Raw genomic sequence first — 6498 nt, forward strand, 5'->3', positions numbered from 1 at the left:
GTTTCTCCACCCCTCCGCCGCGCTTTCCTCTCTGCCTCTCTCTTCCCCTCCCGCAGCTAAGGCTCAATTGGAGCAAAGATGGCCCGGGCGCTGGGGATGGCTCTGTGGCCTCTGCCCCAGGCCCTAGAGTGGCTCTGGTCGCAACATGGCGACGCCTAAGATGGGCAGAGCATCGCCCCCTGGTGAGCAGAGCGTCGCCCCATGGTGGGCATGCCGGGTGGATCCCGGTCGGGCGCATGCGGGAGTCTGTCTGACTGTCTCTCCCTGTTTCCAGCTTCAGAAAAATGAAAAAAAATAAATAAATTAAAAAAAAAAAAAACGTCATTGGAAGTTTGATGGGAACTGCATTAAATTTGTATATTGCTTTGGGTAATATAGCCATCTTGATTATATTTATTCTTCCTAGCCAAGAACAAGGTATATTCTTCCATCTCATTATATCTTTTTCAATTTCCCTTAACAATGGTTTATAGTTTTCATTATATAAGTCCTTTACATTCTTTGTTATGTTTATTCCTAAGTATTTTATTTTTTTTGTTGCAATCGTGAAGGGGATTATTCTTTTGAGTTCGTTCTCCATTGTTTCATTGTTGGCATATAGAAAGGCTATTGACTTCTGTATGTTAATTTTGTATCCTGCGACCTTACTGTATTGGCTTATTGTTTCTAGTAGTCTTTTTGTGGATTCTTTGGGGTTTTCGATGTATAGGATCATATCATCTGCAAAAAGTGATACCTTTACTTCTTCTTTTCCGATATGGATGCATTTTATTTCTTTGTCTTGTCTGATTGCTCTGGCTAGAACCTCTAGTACCACATTAAATAAGAGTGGAGAGAGTGGACAACCCTGTCTTGTTCCTGATTTAAGGGGGAAAGCCTTCAGTTTAGTGCCATTTAATATGATGTTAGCTGATGGTTTATCATATATGGCCTTTATCATGTTGAGATATTTTCCTTCTATACCCATTTTGTTGAGAGTCTTAAACATAAAATTGTGTTGTATTTTATCAAAAGCCTTTTCTGTGTCTACTGATAAGATCATGTGGTTTTTGTTCTTTGTTTTGTTGATATGGTGTATTACGTTAACCATTTTATGTATGTAAAAGCATCCTTGAGATTCTGGGATGAATCCCACTTGATCATGATGTATTATTTTTTTAATATGTTGTTGTATTCGATTTGCTAGTATTTTGTTTAGTATTTTAGCATCTGTATTCATTAGAGATATTGGTCTGTAGTTTTCTTTTTTTGTGCCATCCTTGCCTGGTTTTGGTATGAGGGTTATGTTGGCCTCATAAAATGTGTTTGGAAGTATTGCTTCTTCTTCAATTTTTTGGAAGATTTTGAGTAGAATAGGAACCAAGTCTTCTTTGAATGTTTGATAAAATTCGCTGGTATAGCCGTCAGGGCCTGAACTTTTATTTTTGGGGAGGTTTTTAATGGTTTTTTCTATTTCTTCTCTACTGATAGGTCTGTATAGGCTTTCTGCTTCTTCTTGACTCAGTCTAGGAAGGTTGTATTGTTCTAGGAATTGATCCATTTCTTCTAGGTTGTTGAATTTAGTGGCATAAAGTTTTTCAAAGTATTCTACAATAATTCTTTGTATATCTACGGTGTCCGTAGTGATTTCTCCTCTTTCATTTTGGATTTTGTTTATATGAGTTCTTTCTCTTTTTTCCTTGGTAAGTCTTGCCAAGGGTTTGTCAATTTTGTTGATCTTTTCAAAGAACCAGCTCCTTGTTCTATTAATTTTTTCTATAGGTTTTCTGTTCTCTAATTTATTTATTTCTGCTCTAATTTTTATTATCTCCTTTCTTCGGCTGGGTTGTCTTTGTTCTTCTTTTTCTAGTTCTTTAAGGTGGGAAGTTAAGTGGTTCACTTGGGCTCTCTCTTGTTTGTTCATATATGCCTGAAGTGATATGAACTTCCCTCTTATCACTGCTTTTGCTGCATCCCGTAGATTCTGATATGTCATATTGTCATTTTCATTAGTCTGTATATATCTTTTGATCTCTGCACTTATTTCTTCTTTGACCCATTCATTTTTAAAAGTATGTTGTTTAGTTTCCACCTTTTTGTGGGATTTTTTCCCTCTTTTTTGCAGTTGAATTCTAGTTTCAAGGCTTTATGATCAGAAAATATGCTTGGTACAACTTCGATTTTTCTGAATTTGCTGATGTTGTTTTTGTGGCCCAACATATGGTCAATTCTTGAGAATGATCCATGTACACTGGAGAAAAATGTATACTCAGTCACTTTGGGATGAAATGTCCTGTAGATGTCTATCAGATCCAGGTGCTCTAGTGTTTTGTTTAAGGCCACTATGTCTTTGTTGATTCTCTGTTTGGATGACCGATCTAGAGCCATCAGCGGTGTATTGAGGTCTCCAAGTATGATTGTATTTTGGTCAGTTTTTGTTTTAAGATCAATAAGTAGCTGTCTTTTATATTTTGGTGCTCCTTGGTTTGGTGCATATATATTAAGAATTGTTATGTCTTCTTGATTCAGTGTCCCCTTAGCCATTATGAAATGGCCAATTTTGTCTCTGAGTACTTTTGCTGTCTTGTAGTCAGCATTATTAGATATGAGTATTGCTACACCTGCTTTTTTTTGGATGTTATTTGCTTGGAGTATTGTTTTCCAGCCTTTCACTTTGAATTTGTTTCTATCCTTGTTACTTAGATGAGTTTCCTGTAGGCAGCATACAGTTGGATTTTCTTTTTTAATCCATTCTGCCACTCTGTGCCTTTTTATTGGTCAGTTTAATCCGTTTACATTTAGTGTAATTATTGATACTTGTGAGTTCCCTATTCCCATTTTATATCTTGCTTTCTGTTAGTTTTGTGTCTTGTTTGATCCTTCTCTTTTGTTTTTCTATCTTTGGTTTTTATTTGGTTGTATTCCATACATCTTTCCTCTGTTGCTATCTTTTTTATTTCATGTGCTTCTGTGGTGGTTTTTTCAGTGGTGGTTACCTTTGAGTAATGAAAAGGGTCCCTACCCTGTTCATTGTAGTGAACTATTTTGTGAGTACTTTTGCACTCCATCGTCCTTTGCTACTGTTAATCTCCATCTTCTCCCCCTCTTTCTTTTTGTTGTTGTCACAGTTTAAATTTGGTTTTATTGTGTTCTTCTTGGAGCTTTTACTTGTGACTCTGTTTTTTTTTTGTTCTTTGTATCTGATTGGAGAACCCCCTTTAGTAATTCCTGGAGTGGGGGTTTTCTGATGATAAATTTCCTCATCTTTTCTGTATCTGTGAATGTTTTTATTTCTCCTTCATATTTGAAGGATAGCTTTGATGGGTATAGTATTCGTGGCTGAAAGTTCCTCTCTTTCAGGACTTTAAATATTGGGGTCCACTCTCTTCTAGCTTGTAGAGTTTCTGCTGAGAAATCTGATGATAATCTAATGGGCCTTCCTTTATATGTTGTATTCTTCTTTTCCCTGGCTGCCTTGAGAATTTTTTCTTTGCTGTTGGTTTGTGTCAATTTCATTATGATATGCCTTGGAGTAGGTTTGTTGGGGTTAAGAAAACTTGGAGTTCTGTTTGCTTCTTGAACTTGAGGCTTTAGTTCTTTCCACAGGCTTGGGAAGTTCTCATCTATTATTTGTTTGAGTATGTTCTCCATTCCATTTTCTCTCTCTTCTCCCTCTGATATACCTATTATTCTTATGTTATTCTTTTTGATGGAGTCAGATAATTCTTGTAGGGCTATCTCATTTTTTTAAATTTTTGAGTCTCTTTCTTCTTCTCTCTGTTGTGCCTCAAGTTGCTTGTCTTCTATCTCACTAATCCTCTCTTCTATCTGACCTGTTCTATTAGCTAAGCTTGTTACTTCGTTTTTCAGCTCGTGAATTGAGTTTTTCATCTCTGTTTGATTTGTTTTTATAGTTTCAATTTCCTTGGACATATATTCTTTGTGTTCATTGAGTTGTTTTCTGAGCTCCCTAAATTGCCTTTCTGTGTTTTCTTGTATATCTTGGAGGATTTTTAGGATTTCTATCTTGAATTCTCTGTCATTTAGCTCCAAGGTTTCCAATATATTAAAATTTTTCTCCATAGATTTTTCCTCATCTAGCTGTGTTACCTCTCTTTCTTTTGTATCCATGATATTCGATTTTCTCTTCCTTAATGGCATCTGAGGGTGGTTTTGTTGATAGTATTAATGAGATTTAATAAAGAATAAAAAGTTAAAAAAATAATAAAAAAATAAATCGAAAAGATTTGTTTTTTTTAAAAAAAAATTAATAATGAAATAAAGAAAAATAAAATAAAATAAAAATTTTAAAGAAAGGAAATTATTCCCCCCCTCCTTTTTTCTTCTCCTCTCCTCTCCCCTCTTTCTTTGAGAAAATCTTGTGGTGAACTGTGAATTATAACAAACAATGCCTGTGATGGAGGGCCTGAATTGGGGAAAAGTAATAAAGGGGCAAAAAAAAGAAAAAAAAAGAAAAAGAAGGGGGGTATGGACCCACAAAAAGCAAATAAGGAAAAAATTTGGGTCAAGAATAAAATGATTTGCTTTTAGGTGTTGGTTGTCTAAGAGTTATGATGAGAGGAATAAGAGGAAAACAGAAAAATGGGGGGACAAATTAAAAAATTACTATTGTATTTAGTGGAACAAGAACTAGATAAAATGGAGAGCCAGGGATGGGAGCACTGCTAGTGAGTTAAAAAGGTGAAGTAAAAACCCCCCAAAATGCCACAAACATAAGTTTGAGTCCCAGATAAGATAATTTGTTTGTTATTGAGGTTTGAATGAGAGGAGATGTAAAGGAGAAAGGAAGAAACTAATATAGAGGGAGAAAAGAAAGAGAGAGAGAAAAAAAAAAGAGGGAACCACTAAAAGAAGAAAAAAGAAAGGAGTGAGAGAGAGAGAGAGTTAAGGGTTTTGGAGTGCAACCCTCTCATAGAGAAAGGAAGAGGAGAGAAAAGATAATGGGAGATGTAACACTTATGGGTAGTGTAGTTCAAGGAGAGGAGAGAATAAGACCGGTAGAGAGTTAATCGGCCAAATTGGAGGAGGAAAAAAAGTATCAAGAATGAAGATAAGAGAAACAAACGAACAAATATAATAAAATGGGATAGGTTATAAAGTCTGCAGATTATTCTTGATTTTGAGAGGTTATCTGCTTGCTTTTTCTTTTCTCTCCCTCTTCCTGGTCCGTGACTCTGTACCCCGGGTTCTGCCCCTTTGGCACGCTCAGGTTGAGGATTGCAGTTGATAAGTCTCTATGGCAATGTCATGTATTGTGCTTTAGTCTCGTTGGCAGTCAAGGCTCATTAGCATTTATAGGCTCCAACAGTGAGAGAGTCCGTGTTCCTGGAGCCTTTCTCCTAGTCTTTCCTTCCTCAATTAGTAGCCTGATAATCCAGCTATGGAGTTGCTGCTGCCTCTGCCTGGATAGTAAGAGGCTCAAAGAGCTGGCAACTCCCCACTCTATTTCCACTCAGCACAGGGCTCTGGGTAAGGCTCAATCAGTCAGAGCTGCTAGCATAATCAGGCAGGCTTTCCACTCAAAGACCTCTGGCTCTGCCACTCTGTCCAGTAACACAGGCGGGCGCCCACTTCCGGGGCACTTGGAGGAAACTCTCACTCACTATCTGTGTGCGCAGACCAGGATATCCGGCCAGCAGTCTCACGCGCTGAGTGAAACCCCCAACCGCATGGAAAAGTTGCAGCGTTGGAATTGGCTCTCACTCTGTCCCCGTGCGCGGCTTTTGCAAGGTACTGGGGCGGCCCGAGATTCCGCTTTGGCCCACACAAAGGCCCCTGACTCTGCCCCTCTGTGCGATAACACGGGCGCGTACTGCCGAGGCACTCGGAGGAATCTCTCACTCACTATCTGCGCACAGACCAGCATATGAGGCCAGCCGCGTTTCCCTGTGAGTGAAACCCCCACCAGCACGGAAAATTTCCACCGTTGGAATTAGTTCTCGCTCCCTCCCATGCGCGGCTTTCCCAGGGCACTTGGGCTGCCCAGAGATTCTGCTTTCGGCCCACAGAAAGGCCTCTGACTCTGCCTCTCTGTGGGGTAACACGGGCACCCACTCCCGGGGCTTAGGAAGAAATCTCTCGCCCACTAACTGCGCAACGACCAGGAGATCGGGTAAAATGGCTGCCCCGCTTGTCTTTCTTTGTTTGGGTTTGGCGCGAGTGTTAGCTTGTATTGCCTGGGTTGCCACAGGATCAGTTTTTCCTCGGCTTGGATCTCCGTGCCACAGCCTGGTTCGGCCGTTTGTGCCGCGGCCTGGATCTATTCACCCCCTTTGCCCGCCTCAGTTTCTATATTCACAGTTACCAGAGAAAGCCGCCCTGTTTAGGTTAGTGAGGAAGGCGGAGCATTTCTTACTCCCTATTTCCTTCGGGATTTGGTTATATATTTAGCCAATTTTTCACTCGACCATACCTTCGGGTGTATTGCGAAGAATCTGGAGGCTCCAAGTATAGGTTTTTCTGTTTCTGGTTGAAGATCTTGTTGAGTTTTGGGGGAGA

The sequence above is a fragment of the Saccopteryx bilineata genome, chromosome 5, assembly GCF_036850765.1.
Source record: "Saccopteryx bilineata isolate mSacBil1 chromosome 5, mSacBil1_pri_phased_curated, whole genome shotgun sequence".
Taxonomy (NCBI): Eukaryota; Metazoa; Chordata; class Mammalia; order Chiroptera; family Emballonuridae; genus Saccopteryx; species Saccopteryx bilineata.